Below are 17791 nucleotides of genomic sequence, written 5' to 3' on the forward strand. Positions count from 1 at the left end.
CTTTCCATAGTGCTTTATCATTTTGTATTCCCGTTAGCAGTGCACAAGGTTTTCAAGTTTTTCTTATTCTCTCAACATTTATTTTACCTTTTTGATCATGGCCATCCTAATAGGTATGAGGTAATGGTTGGGTGTGATTTTTTTTTTTTTAAAGTTAAGTTTTCCTAGTGATTATGGTTGTCAAGTGTCTTTTCATGGTTTTATTTTAAAAGGATTTGTTTTTATTTTCTGTGTTTGTGTGTGCATATACCTGTGAGGGCCAGAAGAGAGAGTTGGATTCCCTGGAGCTGGAGTTACCGCCGACTTTGTGAGCTGCCCAGTGTGGGTGTGGGAAGCCATAGCAAGCGCTGCTAACTGCTGAGCCATCTCACCACCCAAGATAAAGAGTTTCTTTGTGTAGTTTGGCTGTCCTGGAGCTAGCTCTGTAGACCAGAGATCCCCCTGCCTCTGCCTCCTGACTTGTGGGATTAAACCCTGATGTTTGGATGGGTTTGTTTGTAAACCAGGTATTGATTTGTGGGAGTTTCTTCTGTAGGGTGGATGTTTGTTCTCTCATCAGATGCAGCTTGCGCATCTCTTGCTGTGTCCCATAGGGCACCCTTCACCTGATGGTTTTCTTTACTCAGGAGAATCCTTTCAATTGGATGTAGTTTCACGTGTAGGGTTTGCTTTTGTTGCACTCTTGGGGGATCATGTCCAAGAAACCGTTGATGTGTTCTGGGTCTTTCCCTCTTCCCCCAGGAGATTGATGGCTTCCGGTCTTGTGTGTAAGGCTCTAAGAGGTGAGGTAGTGGCAGGCTTGCTGGAGTTGAAGCTAGAGCCTTGCTGTGAGAAGCACGTGCTGGGTCCCCACGCTGCAGGCCTTTGTGTGTTTGTTGCATTTGAATCTGTAGATGAGCTGGTAAAGTATTCACCTAACAGTACTAAAGTTTCTGATCTGTAAATACCAGATACCTGTATTGATCGTTCTTAATTCCTTTCAGTCATGTTCTGTAATTTTCAGTTAAAGTATCTGTTTTGTTAACTTTGTAAGTAGGGGCTTTGTATACTTTTGGTGGTATGTAGTGACTTTTCATTTGAGATGTAGTTTCACACTGTAATTCAGGCTGGCCTGTAATTTATTAATACAGCCTGGCCTTGAACTTTTGAGTCCTCCTGCCTCAGCTCCTGAGTACTCGGATTCCAAGCATGTGCCTGATTTATAAATGCCATTCTTTTGCCCCCTCCCCTCCGCTTTGGTGGTTCCATGGTGTTGCACAAGTCTGTACCACTGAGCTCCATTCTTAGCCAACACAGGCATATAACAGGGTTGTTTGTTGTTGTTGAGATAGGGCCTTGGGTATCCCAAGCTGTCCTGGAGCTCACTAGGTGGCCAAGAATGATCTCAAACTTGATTCTCTTGCCTCCTCCCCCCAAGTGAAAGGATTACAGGCATGCACCACTATGCCCAGTGTGGAGCGAGAGCAAACCCAGGGCTTTGTTCATACAAGGAAGGAAGGACTCTACCGCCTGAGCTGCCTCCCCAGCCTGATCTTGTGGTTTTGTTGCATCACGCAGCGTTGTTGAGTTCATTAGTCCTAATTTTGTAGTGGGTTCTCTAGGCATGTCTGTTCTCTAGAGCATGCCACCTATAGCCGTTCACTCCCTTCGCAGGGTTGACGCCTTTGACTTGATTTTCTTAACATTCTGTGACCTCACTTTCTAGAAGTAGCAAGAGCAGACATGCTTATTTCTGATCTTAGAGAGAAGCGTTTACTATTTTAGCATTAATTATGTGGCTTTCTGATAGACAGTGTTTATTTGATTGCAGCAATTTGATCAGTCTGTTCTCTTTCTGGTTTGTGTGTGTGCATGTGTGCACGTGCACTCACACACAAAGGTGCTACATTTTACTAAAAGTTTTTCCATGTTTCTTGAGATGATTTGTTCAAAGTAATGATTTGACTTTTAGTTCGTTGTTTTGATGTGACATATGTTTTAGTTTTCTTCTGCTGTGATAAAACACCATGACCAAAAGCAACTTGGGAGGAAAGGGTTTATTTTATCTTGTAACTCTCAGGTCACTCCATCACTGAGGGAAAGTCAGGGTAGGAAGTCTAGGCAGGAACCTACTGAAGCGGAAGCCTTGGAGGAATGCTGCTTATTGTCTTGCTCCTTATGACTTGCTCGATGTGCTTTATCAAACAATTCAGGACCACTTGCCCAGGTGGCACCTTCTCCTGTAGACTGGGCCCTGCACATTAGTCATTAATTAAGAAAATGTCCTATAGACTTTTGCCTGCAGGCAGTTTAGATAGAGGCATTTTCTCAATTGAGAGTCTTTTTCCCAAATATGTCTAGATTTGTGTCATGTTGACAAGAAATAACCAGAACAGCATATTACCTTGACTTTCAGAGTTAAACCAACCTGGCATTTCTAAAATGACTTCTATTTGGCCATGGTTCATAATCCTTTTATGTGCTGGTGGTTTTGGTCTGCTAATATTTTTTTGGTGAGGATTTTTTCATCCATACTCATAAGTGATATGACTTGTCTTTTCATGTGGTATGTTTGTCTTGTTTTGGTTTCAATAGCACTGAATTTTTCATTTATTTATTTATTTATTTTTGAGACAGGGTCTTTCAATGTAGTTCTGGCTGGTCTCGAACTCAATGAACATTCCTCTCCCTGTTTTGGGAAAAATATGTGAACATTTGGTTTCAATTCTTCATTAACTATTAGGTAGAAATAACTAATGAATCCATCTTAGCCTAGAAATTTTTTAGGGGGGAGAAACTTTTCTTTAATGGTTATAGAACTATATATTATTACTTTCTTCTTTTACTTTCTTGGTTTTTCAAGACAGTATTACTTTCTTCTTGATTGAGTTTTGGTAGCAGTTCTCAGTACTTGAAGAGCATAAAAATGTTTGCAGCATCCCCTTATCTTCTTAATGCAGGATCTATATTGATAAAGTCATTTTATTCTTGATGTTGCTGTGAGCCTCCTGCTTTGTTAGTTTGTTAGAGGCGTATGTGGGGGGTGCTAAACAGGGTTAGAGGTAGCCCAGGCTAACCTCAAACTCCTTTTGGGCCTTAAATGGCCTTTGGGTCTTGAATTTGCTGTGTATCTGAGGATGACAAACTTTTGATCCTCCTGTCCCCATCTCTGAAGTGCTGGGATTACAGGTGTGTGCTCTCACATCTGGTTTATGTGATGCTGAGGATAGAACATTGGGCTTTGTACATGTTGGCAAGCACTCTTCTCCTGATTTGTGTCCTTAGCCAGGTTTATAAAGTTTATGTAAATGTTCTCTCTTTCCTGTCTCATTGATTTCTGCTCTGCTTGTTTAAAGTTCACTTTGCATTTTTACAGTTTGCGTGAGTGTGAATGCACATGTGCGTATATATTCCTGTGCATGTGTGTGCAGTACCAGAAGTCACTGTTGGGTGTCATCTTCATTTGCTCTCCATCTTATTTTAAAATCTTTGATACATTTGTTTTTTCCAAGATTTATTTTGTTATTTTAAATTGTGTGCATGCATGTGTGTCTTTGTGAGGGTATATACACATGAGTGCAGATGCCTAGGAAGGTCTAGACACTTAGACCCCTAAGATGGGTGCTAGGAACTAAATTTGGGTGCTCTGCAATAGCAGTATGTGCTCTTAACTTCTCAGTCATCTCTACAACTTGCTATTTATTTATTTATGCATTTATTTGCACGCACACACACACATAAGTACACTGCTCATGTTCCACACTGCACATGGATAGATAGGTTAAGGACAACTTTCAAGAGTCAGTTCTCTGCTTCCATCATACGGGGCCCAGGGATTGAACTCAGCTGCTCAGGCTTGGTGGCAAGCATCTTTACCAGCCTAGCCATCTCACTGGCCCACCACCTCATTTATTCATTTATTTGTTTATTTCCTTTTTTAAAGAATTTTATCAATTTATGTGCATGGATGTTTTGCCTGTGTCTGTGCACCACTTGCTTCAGGAAGCCAGAGGAGGGTCTTTGACCTCTCTGGAACTGGAGTTCAGACGCTTGTGAGCTGCTGTGTGGGTGCTGAGAATTGAGCTGCGGTCTTCTGGAAGAGTAGTCTGTGCTCTTAATGTCTAGGCCATCTCTCTGGCCATAAGGTGTATTTATTTACTTAATTAGATTTATTTTATTTGAATGAGAGTTTTGCCTGCATATGTGTATGAGTACCATGTGTGTGCCCGATGTCCAAAAAAGTCAGAGGGTCTTTGATCTCTTGGAACTGGAGTCATGGATGGTCGTGCTGCCGTGGGTTTGCTGTTTGCTGGGAGTTGAGCCTGGGCACTGTGCAAGAGCATCAAGTGTCTTAACCATTGAACCATCTCTTCAGCCCCCCAAGGTTTATTTTTAATTATGTATTGTATGGGTATATGCATGTGAATGTAGGTATGGGGTGATCTCCTGGAGTTGGAGTCAGAGGTGGCTGTGAGCCACCTGAAGTGGATACTGGGAACTAAACTCTAGTCTTCTGCATGAGCAATGTGTGCTCTTAACACTAACCCATCTCTAGCCTCCCATGTTCAGTTTGGAGAAAGGGTCTCTCAGCAGATCTGTAGCTCACTAATTTTGCTAGCTTGGCCAGCCGGTGAGGTCCAGAGTCCCTCAGTCTTCATTTCCTAAGTATGGGATTATACACACATGCTGCCGTGCCTGGCTTGTTTTGTTTTTTGAGACAGAGTTTCTGCTGTCCTGGAGCTTGCTCTGTAGACCAGGCTGGCCTCGAACTCACAGAGGTCCACCTGCCTCTACCTCCTGAGTGCTGGGATTAAAGGTGTGGGCCACCACTGCCTGGTGTGCCTGGCCTTTTATGTGTGTTCTGGGACCCAAACTTGGGTTGTTGTCCTTGCCCCTAGCACTGTGTCAACTGAACCAGCCCCCCCCCCCTCCGTTTTAGTTTTTTGTGGTAGATTAAACAAGGTTGGTTTGAGATACCAGTTTTTAATGTATCATCTCATTCTGTTGACTTGTACATTTATTTATTGCCTGTCTCTGTGCATGAGCCAAGGTGCACATGTGGAGGTCAGAGGACAGCTCATGGGAGTTGCTTCTCCCTTTCGGTCACATGCACTCGGGGATTGAACTCACGTCCTCAGTTTCACCTGAGGAGCTATCTTGTTGGCTTTGTCAATTTCTCTGTTGTTATTTTTAGGTGTATCTCACATATTGTGATGCTTTCTGTTTTTATTTTCATTTACTTTTTATATTTAAAAATTTTCTTTGAGATTTATTTGACCCATGAATTTGTGTGTGTGTGTGTGTGTGTGTGTGTGTGTGTGTGTGTGTGAAACCCATGAACTTTTTTAAAATGTGTTTTATTTCTCTGTTTAGAGTTTTTGTGTTGCCTATTACTTATTTCTAGTCTTCGTTGATCATAGTCAGAGACTAAACTCAGTTCTCAGTACATTTTTAAGGTGCACTGTGTGACAGACAGTGCCTGGGTGCCTGGGTTAATGTTTCATCCGTGCTTGAGAAAAATGGGTATTCTGCTGCTCCTTACTGGAGCATTAGTTAGAGCCTCTTGGTGGATGGTGATGTTAATGTAGCTACTCCTGTTTTAAAAAACAAAGCATCTAGGGCCTGGCAAGATGGCTCAGCCAGTAAGGGAGCTTGTCTCCAATTCTGATGACCTGAGTTTGCTCCTTGGAGCCCACATCACGGAAGGAGGGGACTGATTCCTGCAAGTCACCCCCTGACCTCCACATGTATGCTGTGGTGTGTGTGCACACACATTTTTAAACATTAAAGGGATTATAAAGTATTAACATATATTACATTTTTCCCATTCAACTTAAGTTGCTGATTTTGAATTTCTTAATTATTTTGCACTGTGTGTGGTGTGTGTGTGTGTGTATGTGTGTTCATGTGCATGCGCATGCACACAGGCAGGCATGCATATGCCACACTAGGTGTGTGGAGGTCAGAGGATGACTTTGAGGAGTTGGCTCTCCTTCCTTATTTGGTTGCTGGGCGTTCTGAACTCAGGTCGTCAGGCTTTATCCACTGGCCTCTGATTTTTATTTGTTGTTTTTGTTTTTTTTGAGACAGGGTTTCTCTGTGTAGTCCTGGGTGTCCTGGAACTCACTCTGTAGACCAGGCTGGCCTCAAACTCAGAGATCTGCCTGCCTCTGCCTGCTGAGTGCTGGGGTTAAAGGCGTGTGCTACCGCACTTGGCTATGGCCCCTGATTTTGAATTTCTTGAATGTGATATAGAATCATTAAAACAATAGCAACAAAGCCTTTTTCAGTTCATCTTCAGGTTAGTTAACGTTAGACCTGTCTGCCTTGAAGTACTTCTCCCTGTGTTGCCACCCACTGTTCCCTTTGCTCTGGTTCACTCCTCTTTGCCCGCCGCCTCACTTGAGGTGTGGAGAAGGGTCTCACAGAGCCACCGTACCCAGTTCATTTTTGGTATTCTGAGATACTGTCTGGCTACTTAGCCCATGTTGACCTTGAATTTAGACCCTCCTTCCTCTGCTGCTTCGTTAGGGAATTACAGATCTAGGCTGCCACATCTGGCTTCTGTTTATTTTCTTGCCTTCTTGTGGATTACTTGAGCATTTCCTGGGATTCGTCATTATCTATAAAGTTCTGGAGTCTGTCTTTTGTATAATGTTCCCAATGATTGTTCTCATTATAATATGCATATATGCCTTCAAGCTGTCTTATTTATATTAGCCTTGTTTTACTTGTAGGGAAAGTATCTCAACCTCACCTTTTTGTTTTTACTTTCTCCAGCTTTAAGTTGTCCTAAGTATTAGCTAGTCTTATCCACTGTTTCAAATCACCAAACATTATCTAGAAAACCAGCGAGGGGGGGCGGTCCGTCGTGTGTATGCAGCGGGGTCTCCTCCTCTGTCTCTCCTTTCCCATACTTCAAGCTGCAGCTTCTCCTCCCGTGTGGGAAGTCGAGTTAAGCTAACCTTTTCAAAAATATTTATTTGAAAGATTTATTGTATTTGTATGAATGTTTTGCCTGCATGTATGTCTGTTTAACACATGTGTGTCTGGTGCCAGCCAAGGTCAGAAGAGGTTGTCAAGCCCTGGAAATCAAGTCACCAATGGTTGTGAGCCACTATGTGGGTGCTGGGACCTCTGTAAGAACAGCAAGTGCTTTTAGTCACTGAGCCATCTCTTCAGCCCTCCTTCAGGCAGTCATGATGAGTCGGTCTGCCAGCAATGTGTGGTTTTGGTTTTCTTCTTCTGAGAGTTACTTATTTGACTATTTCTAAAGGACAGTTTTACTGAGTATGGTACTAAATCTTCAGTGGCGCCTCCCTTCAGTTATTTGAAAAACAGAGCGCCCCTCATCCTTGTGGTGTCTGCTTCCAGGGGAGGAAAGAGTGTGAGCCCGGGAGTGAGGTGCTGCCGAGGCCAGAACAGGTCGCCTGTGGACGGGGCTGGAGTCGGGAGTGCCTGTGAGCTGCCCAGCGGGACTGCTGAGGCTGACCTGGGGTCCTCGGGAGAGCAGCGAAGCCACCTTAGCTGCTCAGCCATTGCTCCAGCCCCCGTGCCCAAGTTTAAATAAGCGTATCTCATGTTAAAGGCACCAGTTTGAGTTTTCTTTTTGACTTTTCCTAATTGTTTGGTTTTTTTAAGACGGTCTTGTTCTGTAGTTCAAGCTCAAAAGAACTTAAGCTTCTCCTATTTCAGCTTTCCAAGTGCTGAGATGATAGATGTGTACCACATACCTTGTTTTCGTCGTGTTCTTTATTATTATGTGCCTTTTGTTCAGGGAGAATTGACACCTTCGGAGGTGTGTGGTGCACATGTAGATGCCAGAGATTTACACAAATGTCTTCTATTGCTTTCCGCCTTAATTTTGAATCTTTAAAAAGTTACATACTTATTGTATGTGTGTGTACACACAGAAGCGTGGCCTGGTGCACATGTGGGGGTCAGAGAACAACTGTGGGTTGCTTCTGAGTCCTGGGGGTCAAACTCAGGGCAGCAGGCGTGGCATCGGGGTGGCCCTTTAGCTCTTTCTTTCCTTTTTAAATTTTTAAAAAGATTGTGTGTGTGTGTGTGTGTGTGTGTACACGTACATGTACACATGCACAAATGCCTGTGGAGACTCCTGGAGACAGAGTTAAACAGTAGATACTTATAAGCTGCCCATTGTGAGTATTGGGAATCAAATTTGAGTCCTCTGGAAGAGCAGTCGGCACTTGTAGCTGCTAAGCCATATCTCCAGTCCTTTTGCTTATTTTGTAAGATAGGATTGCTCATTAGGACCCACGGGTCACTGATTGGCTAGACTAAATGTCTAGGAAGCCTCCTGGATCCTCGTTTGCTGGTGTTGGGAGTGGAGATATACACTGCACACGTGGCTTTTAGGTCCTTAGGGTTGACTAGCAGCAGGGTTATGGCTTTGAACCACTACAATCATTGGGTATCTAATGTGGATGATGGTTGATTTCTTTTGTTTGTTTGAAAAATACTGTTTTTAGTAATAGCTTATACCATAATTTGGTAGACTGAAAGTCTCCATAAACAACATACAGATATACTTTGGGATTTCTTTTAGCTGCAGAAGTTAATCTGATTTTCCTGGAACCAAACAAGAAGCATCTGGCATAAAAACAAACAAACAAACAAACAAACAAAGAAACGTCCCAAACCCAAAACTTCCTGTCTATTCCAAGTTCATGCACTTTCTAAAATGTGGCTGAAAGAGAATTTTGTCAGTTAAGTGCATTAAAGATAGCCTCAGAGGCACCAGTATGTGTCTGTCTCAATAAGGAAAAAAACAAAGCACTTCCTCCCCTTGGATTGGTTTGAGTGAGCGGAAGCCCAAGTTTGGATTCTTCACTTCTTCCCCCTGCATCTTCCATCTGTAGTTTATGGTTTCTGGCTTGTCTGTAATCTGTCTGTGTCTGTCTGTGCTGCCTGATGTCTGACTGTCCTGGCCCTAACAGAGGGCTTTGTTCTGAATTTATTGACCAGCACACAAAGCATCCTATGGGGAAGGAATGAGGAGCACCTTACAGAAATCTTTGTCAGGGATTCAGTCACTCCAGTTGACCCAGCTGATCCAGATAGCAAACAGTACTATAAACATTCCATTAGCAAGCAATATCTGTTCCAGCCTTTGGCGGTGATATTTGCTGTATAAGATCATTTTTGAAAAATTTGCTGTTTTCAACAAATGATTATCATAACACACATACACACACATTTTCCTGTGGGTCAGTGGCATGGAAGAATACATAATTTAGGTTAGGTTGTTAAAGCTGATTACATGGGAAATCCAAGGCAAGGAGGACTGGTTACAAATTTCTTTAAAGGCGGGGTAAACGAATAGGCTGAATACACAACAGAATATCAGTCAGTCTTAAGTGACCTCAGTGCCTATTATTAACAGTGCCAGTCTCTTTTAATATAAGAGATCTTATCATAAAATAGATTACCACAAATAAAAACCTCCGAAATTAGTTGTTATTCTTTTAAAATAAGCACTGTAAAATAAGTTCTGTAGTAATAAATTATTCTTCGCCTCATGCTTTTAAAACGACATTAAGCTAGATAGACTGAACTATTCTTTACATAGCTAAGGCTGATCATGGTGTATTTGCAAGGCAGGTGGAGCTCTCAGTTCAAGGCCAGCCTGGTCTACAGAGTGAGTTCCAGGACAGCCAGGGATATACAGAGAAACCTTGTGTGAAAAAAAGACCAGAAGCCTTTGAAGGGGAATTTCTGAACATGGAATACTGACACTTCCTAGTTGCTAGTCCTGTATTTTTTAATAAATTGTCTTCTGATTTGTAAAATGTGAGTAGAAGTAGGAGTAGTGACCAGTAACAGTATGGATTGACTATCCCTTATCTGAGGTATCTAGGGCCAGAAGTGTTTTGGGTGGTGGACTGTCTGTCTGTCTGTCTGTCTTTCAAATGAGAGAATATTTGCATACATGTAATGAGATATTTTAGAGAAGACACCCAAATCTAAACATAAAATTCATTCATTTTTCATGTATACCTAATGTACATAAACTGACAGCAATTTTAAATAGTATTTAAAAAATAAAATTTTGTGCATGTAACAAAGTTTTATGGTATGGAATTTTTTTTTTTGGTATCAAATTGCCACTCAAAAAAGGCTGAGATTTTAGAGCATTTTGAATTTCACATCAGAGATACTCAACTTTTGTATCAGTTACAGATTTATTTCTTGAATACCTGTAAGTTCTTGGGAATATTGCTCAGCAAACTCTAAATAATGTTCTCTATATCTTGTATGTGAGATCAACATTAAAAGGTCACCCTTGTTTTTGGTTTTGAAAAGTTAGCAAAGGAGATTAATCGCTCTCATTTTGATTTTCCTGTGATAAATTGCTTAAACTTCTGTTATACAACTTAGTACTTTATTACCCCAAACCCTTGCTGTGTGTACTCACTACTGCAAGATTGTAGACACCTATGGACACAGTGTCCAGTCTCCTCCCTCCTGTTGCTATAACAACATACTAGGACAAGAGCAACTTAGGAGAGAAAGGGTTGCTCTCTGGGTCACAGTTCAAGGCGCAGTACACCATGACAGGGAGGTCAGGGCAGCAGAGCTTGAAGCAGCTGGTCACATGAAGTTCATGGCTGGGAAACGGGTGAATGTGCATACTGGTGTTCAGTTCTTTGTCCATTTTATACAGTCCAGAATCCCAGCCCTGGGAGTGGGCAGGTAATCCCCTGCCAGCAAGCTCAGAGACACAAACACACACACCCTTCTCCCTTTTATATTAATAACACTAGTAATAATAATAATGAATAGTGTGTGACGGGAATGATAGCACACAAAATAATGCTGATGATTTCAGACTGTATTTTGTGTTATGTGCAGCTTGTTTCTTTTTCCTTCTTGCTTCATTATTTTGTTTTTCCTTTTTAATAAAGCTGGTTACATTCTTTGTTATGTGACAACCTTTACTTGTATGTTCAGGAAAAAGTTATGTAAAAAAAGTAAGGGTTCTTTTTGTGAATATGTTCTGCAGAACTTGGAACATTTCAGAATCATTTCTCCAGGCAATAGCTGCTAACACATCTTGTGATTAGATAGTAATAATGTCCTGATTGTGGAGGGGTATGTCTAAAAAAAAGCTCAGATGGAAATGTATGTTTGTTTGTTTTCCTTTTTTTTTTTTTTGTTGATTTTTTTGAGGTGGTTTTTCTATATAGCCCTAGCTATCCTAGAACTTACTCTGTAGACCAGGCTGGCCTTGAACTCAGATATCCACCTGTCTCTGCTGCCAGAATGCTGGGATTAAAGACGTCTTCCACCACCACCTGCCTGTTTATGTATTTTTAAAATTTCATTTTTGTGTATGAGAGTTTTGCCTGCATGGTATATATCAGCAGGTGTGTGCCTGGTGCCTTGGAGTTCAGAAGAGGGGTCAGATCCTCTGAACTGGAGTTACAGATGGTTGTTAGCCATCATGTTGGTGCTGGGAATTGAACCTGGGGCTGATGCAAGAGCAACAAGTGCTCTTAACCTGCGCCATCTCTCCAGCCCCAGAAGTCTATAATTTGATAACAAGTTTTACTTTCTATATATAGATTTTGCAGTTATATTTAGTCATGCAGCTATGTTAGCAGTCGTGAAAACCGAATAGTGATGAATGTAGAAACAGAGAATGTAATCTAATAGGATAGGATAGAATAGTGGCAGTGTAGTACAGTGCAGATACTTAGTGTAGTTTTGAATTTCATGGCTTCTGTTTTTCTGTTCTGTTACTGTAGAAATACCTATTTTGTGTGTGGCACAGTAACATGTTTCTAAAGTTCTGAATGTTTGGAGCCTGAAGCAGGAGGATTGCTGAAGCTTAGGTATTTGAGGTCAGTCTGGGTAGCGTAGTAGAACTCTGTTCCAACAGTAGTGAGAGGTGCAGTGATAGGACTGACATACAGGCTCTTTTGAGTGCTTAACTTCGGGGCAGGCAATGAGAGCTTATTAGAAACTGTTGTTGTTGTTCCAGGAACAGAGCTGTTGTGTGACAAAACTTTTTCTGGGGAGATACCCCTCCTCCACACATGTACTCATCCCAGATAGGGATCCCATGACAGACCAAAGTACAGATACCACCAAAGTCTGATGGTATCTGATGAACTGATGAGTTTATTGGGGTTACTTATGAATACAGGTGAGGGGTCACTTACAGGAGCAGAAATAACTCAAAGACAGCTGCATCCCCAAAGCCCATCCCAGCATGGCTGACAGCTTACAAAGCTGGGAACCTGGAGCACAATGCACAGCCTGCAGGCAGCTTAGCAGATGGGAGAGTGTCCTTTCCAGGTGCCTCAGTTGGTCTACACCTCTTCCAGGCAGCTCTGCAGGTTTCTGCTTCTTGTAGGCAGCTGGTCTGGTCTTAGTATTCTCTGCAGCTTGTCTTGTCAGAGAGTCTTTAGGGAGGGGCCTAGTTAATCTTGTCAGTTTCAAGGACTTCCTGTAAAGTCACCCATGGGGGGGCGCTTTGATATATTGTGGGATTTCTATCTGGGGTGAGTAGGGGTGTGTGTGTGTGTGTGTGTGTGTGTGTGTGTGTGTGTGTGTGTGTGTGTGTGTGTGTGTGTGTTGTGTCTCCCAAGGAAAAGTTTAGTCACAAGAGCTCAGCGTGTTGAGTGTACTAGGCAAGTGCTCTATCATTCAACTACATTACTGCCCCATGAAACGAATTACTTTAAAATAGAGAAAATAATTATAACTAGGTCAGCAGCTGAGCTACTCATATCAACAGAACTTTTAATTACTAGTTCCTAGATATTGCTTTGATGGCTTTTATTTATTTCCAAGTACCAAGGCCTAAGAATGGGTTAGGGAGTAGTGAGATGCCTCAGTAGGTGAAGGGCTTGAGGACCTGAGTACAGGTATGGTGGTTGCCTGTAATCCCAGGACTTGGGAGGCAGAGACAAGAGATCCCTGGGACAAATGGCTAGCTAGACTATTCAAATTGTCTAGTTCTAGGTTCAGGTCAGAGACCCTGCCACAGTAAATGAAGTGGAGAGAGAATGAGAAAGGCCTTAATATCAACTTTGCGTTTTCACGTGCGCATGCGTATATGCCTCATGTACTGGTGGTACCCTAGTGTTAAGGCTGACACGTGAAATGCCACATCTGTTATTTCTGAATATAAAGTTACTTTTGGCCTGTTCTATGTTTCTGATAATTCAGCTTTTAATTTTCATGGCATTCGTTTCCTATACCTGGAAAGATATTCTAGTTGATGTGAAGAAAGTGGATCTGTGTCCTGTGTCAGTACAATTCAAATGGAATGTTAATTTTAGTTTTTGCTAAAAGCTTGATTATTATATATAAATTAAAAATCATCCATGGAATATTTTAACACTATTAAATAATATTTGCTGTACAATTTATATATGTGCGTGTGTATATGTGTATATTTGTGTGTGTATACACACATACACACTTTCTCAAGCTACATTCTTCTGTTTATTTTCTTTTTGGAGAACAAGAGGAAGAGGATGTGAGTAACCAAAGTCTCATATAGGTTAGGATGGCTGTGAACTTGTTATGCACTCAAGGATGACCTTGGATTTCTGATCTCTTGCCTCCTCAAGTTCTAGGGTTATAGACATGTACAACCATGCTTTGTTTACACAGTTCTGGATAATGAACCCAGGGCTTTCTGGATGTTAGACAGGCACATTCACAACTACCTGCCCTGTATCGTCATCAAACCCCACCCCCCAGGTTTTTTTTTTTTTTTTTTTTTTTTTTTTTTTTTTTTTTTTTTAAAGATGGGATCTTGCTGTGTAGCTCTGGGTGGCTTAGACTTTACTATGTAGCTCCCGTCAACCGTGATGGCCTCTTTCTGGCTCAGCTTCTGGAATGATAGAAACATGGGTGTGAGCCATCATTTTGTGTGCGTGCATGTGTGTGTGCGCATGCGAGTGAGTGATATGAGTTCAGGTGCCTGTGGAGTCCAGAATAGGTTATTGGATCCCTTGGAGCTGGAGTTACACGCTTCCCAGTATGAATGCTGAGAATTGAACTTGGGTCCTTTGCAAGAGCAATGATTGCTCTTCACCATCTCTCCAGCCCCAAAACTGCATTGTTAATACATTTAGCCGTTTCAGCAAGAGGTGGTGTTGCTGTGGGCTTTTATCAAGAAATAGTACTATGTGAGTAATCAGTGCATGGAGAGCATCAGTGTGTTTTGTTTTTATATTTTTATTTCTTTTTGAGACAAGTTTTCCCAAGTTGTTTGTGACCCTCCTGCTCGTCTCTTTGTATCAGCAATACATTTGTGTTTTTTTTTCTTTCTCTACTTTAAAATGACTCAAAATTATTTTTCTAACTTCCAAGACATCTTAATCCTTAACTAGAAGTTTGAAAAAGTGTAACTTAACATCTTTGATAATCAGTTAGTACTGATGGGCCTTTGTAGTTGAAGCACTAGTTATGAATTATGTTTAATCTACTTATGAAAAGAATTTTGTTAGATTTTGCACGTTTAATTAGAATTCTTTTGCCTAGCTGTAAGAATGTGTTTAATTTGATTCTTTTGGGTGACTAACTTGTATTTTTATACTTTGCAGAACAGAAGAGAAGAATCGGTGGCTTGGAAATTGAGCCAAGTGACCTGGCGGGATGGGCATTTGCCTGACACATTTTATAGAGGTAATCCAGCAGTGTTTTGTCCTGGCTCTCGTTTTTACAGAAGTTGTCCTCAGCCTTGCACAGCTGCTCTTCGTTCCCTGGATAGCCCCGTTCTACTGCTTAGGCATAACATAAGCTTTAAAGACTAGCAGGCCAGTGCTGTATCTTCTGTGCAGCTATACACTGAAGAGAGTTAGTGTACTGACTTGGGAGGTGAAGCCCCATTGGCTTTTCATTTAACCAGATTGCTTTTTTAGCCCCCAATTCCTTTGTTAGGAGGACAGTTGATTCTTTTCCTTCTTTGTCGCCTATCTTGATGTTTGTATTAACCTGTGCCTTTATCAGACAACATGAAAGAAAGTGAAATATTTAACACAGTATTTGTATATCTGCCATTAGCACTTATTTATTTATTTTTTTAAGACACAATTTCTCTATATAGCCCTGATTGTCTTGGAACTTGCTTTGTAGACCAGACTAGCCTTGAACTCAGATCCGCCTGCCTCTGCTGGGATTAAAGGTGTGCACCACACATGGCTTGTAACATGTCAGTTATTAATGGTCCTAAGAATTTTAAAGTTGTATTATGAATTTTTAAATTTGTTTTGAGAATTCTTTTAGAACTTGAGGATTGAAAATCTTAGCAGTTTTGATGTCTATATTTTAGGGTTTTCTTCTTTGTCCATGTCTTCTGGCAAATGTAGTACCTGCTACTTATAACCCCCTTACCTAGATTTCCTTGTAAGCAGTAGAGATTGCCACAGTGTTAAAAACAAACAGACAGAAAAATGATCTCCTTTCTATTCTTTTTTTTTTTTTTTTAAAGATTTATTTATTTATTATATATACAGCATGTATGACTGCAGGCCAGAAGAGGGCATCAGGTTTCATTGCAGATGGTTATGAGCCACCATGTGGTTGCTGGGAATTGAACTCAGGACCTCTGGAAGAGCAGTCAGTGCTCTTAACCTCTGAGCCATCTCTCCAGCCCCATCCCTTTCTATTCTTTACTAATATTGTATATTCTCCCAGACACCTCTCTGGATACACAAGCACCTATTTACTCCCCCAAAATTATTTATTTACTTATTCATTTGTTTGTTTATTTACTTATTTATTTATTTTTGAAACAGGGTTTCTCTGTGAAACAGTCCTGGCTATCCTGGATCTCACTCTGTAGACCAGGCTGGCCTCAAACTCACAGAGATCCACCTGGCTCTGCCTCCTGAGTGCTGGGATTAAAGGCGTGCACCACCACCGCCTGGCATAGTTATTTAGGTTTTCAGAGTTTTTCATGTAGTGCAAATTCTTGCACACTATAGAGGTACACACTCATCCAAGCTGTCAATCTTATCCACCACTCTTTGACCAACAATTTTCCCTTAGAAATTTAAGCAGTAGAGGCTGAAGAGATGACTGAGCAGTTCAAAGTGCTTATTCCAAAACCATGATGACTAGAGTTTAGCACCCACACAAGCCAGGCATCCCTCACATGCCTGCAACTCCAGCCCCAAGGGTCCCAGAGACAGCAGTCTACCCATGCAAACAAAGTCTAGTGTAGTGCAAAAATTTGTACATATTTTTAATATACCTACCGTTTAAATTCCTTTTATAAGCATTTTTTCCCCATTTGTGCGTGTGTCTGTCTGTGTGAATATTCTAGCCTGCAGGTCTGTCTGTATGAGCACACTAGCCCTCAGGTGCTTACGCTTCTCCTGAATACAAGCCCAGAGGCCAGAAGATGACAATCAGTATTCCTGTTTATCACTCCTTACTTCCTTTGTTCTTTTTTTTAATTAGTTAATTATTTATTTTTATGTGCATTGCTGTTTTGCCATGGGTGTTGGATCCCTTGGTACTGGAGTTACAGACAGTTATGAGCTGTCATGTGGGTGCTGGGAATTGAACCTGGGTCCTCCTGAAGAGCAGCCAGGGGTCTTACCCACTGAGCCATCTCTCCAGCCCCACTCCTCACTTCGTTTGAGGTTAGGTCTCTCCTTGAACCTAGGCTTTGTTTGCGTGGGTAGACTGCTGTCTCTGGGACCCTTGGGGCTGGAGTTGCAGGCATGTGAGGGATGCCTGGCTTGTGTGGGTGCTAAACTCTAGTCATCATGGTTTTGGAATAAGCACTTTGAACTGCTCAGTCATCTCTCCAGCCTCTACTGCTTTAATTTCTAAGGGAAAATTGTTGGTCGAAGAGTGGTGGATAAGATTGACAGCTTGGATGAGTGTGCACCTCTATAGTGTGTGCCCAGTACTACTGGTTATCAGTGTGAGCATTGGCTTATTTCTTTGACAACACTAGCAAATGATTTGTTTGTCGGGTGTTTTTGGGGGGAGGTCCTTTTATGCTTTCTTTTTTGTATATTTGTGTATTAGGGGTAGGAGGATCCTTGTCACTATGTTAGGAAAATTATTTTTTCTTAATATTTGCTTTTCTTGTGATTTTGGTTTGATTTCAGTCCTGTAGAAGCTTAATTTTTTTTTTCTACATTGTTAGATATTTCTTATCCTTCTTGGCTCTGGCAAATGTAGAGTGGAGAATTCTGCATAAACTTGAAGAGACTGTCATCCTTGAGTATATGACTATACTTACCCCTCTACATTCTAATCTCTGAGAATGACTCACATTCCTAACTTGTTCTAGTACGACATTCTTTTTCTCTCTTGGTGGTATAAAATAGTTGTGTATAATACTAGTAGTTTTAGATTTAGTAAATTGTGATACTTAAAAAGTCAACCGTAGATCATAAAAGTAGATACATAGAAAATGTAGTCCATGGGCTACCCATCATGATGTACACCTGTGTTCTAAGACTTGGGATGTGGAGGCAGGAGCAGGGCTTGTTGAAGGCTAGTTTTGGATACATGGTAAATTCGAGGTCAGGCTGAGCTACATGAAACCATGTCTAAGAAAAAGGAGAAAACTTAATAAGTTTAATGTTTAAAAAATGTAGAAAAGAAAATAATAACCTACAAGGCCTCCTTGACTGATCCGTCTGCGTTTGTGGCTGCGGCCCCGACTGCTCCCGCGGCCCCGACTGCTCCCGTGGCCCCAGCCAAGGCAGTGTCAAGGAAGAGTTGGAAGAGTGGTGAGGGGATGGAATTTGTCTCTTTGACTGATCCCTCCGAAGCACCCAACTCAAGCAGCTTTGTTTGAACA

The 17791-nt window shown here is 41.5% G+C and overlaps 1 protein-coding gene across 6 annotated transcripts in view; it reads left to right on the forward strand.

The window, feature by feature from the left end:
- Nucleotides 1-17791, forward strand: part of Znf148 (zinc finger protein 148) — a 127875-nt gene that overhangs the window by 29932 nt on the left and 80152 nt on the right. For 5 of the 6 annotated variants that reach the window (XR_013043718.1, XM_006974538.4, XM_076548752.1 and 2 more), the window contains one exon: nt 14568-14649. The gene's annotated coding sequence lies outside the window, so the exon portion shown is untranslated. The remainder of the gene's footprint in view (nt 1-14567; nt 14650-17791) is intronic. The other variant, XM_042259212.2, reaches the window with a different exon arrangement.

The sequence above is a fragment of the Peromyscus maniculatus genome, chromosome 12 (genome assembly GCF_049852395.1).
Source record: "Peromyscus maniculatus bairdii isolate BWxNUB_F1_BW_parent chromosome 12, HU_Pman_BW_mat_3.1, whole genome shotgun sequence".
Taxonomy (NCBI): Eukaryota; Metazoa; Chordata; class Mammalia; order Rodentia; family Cricetidae; genus Peromyscus; species Peromyscus maniculatus.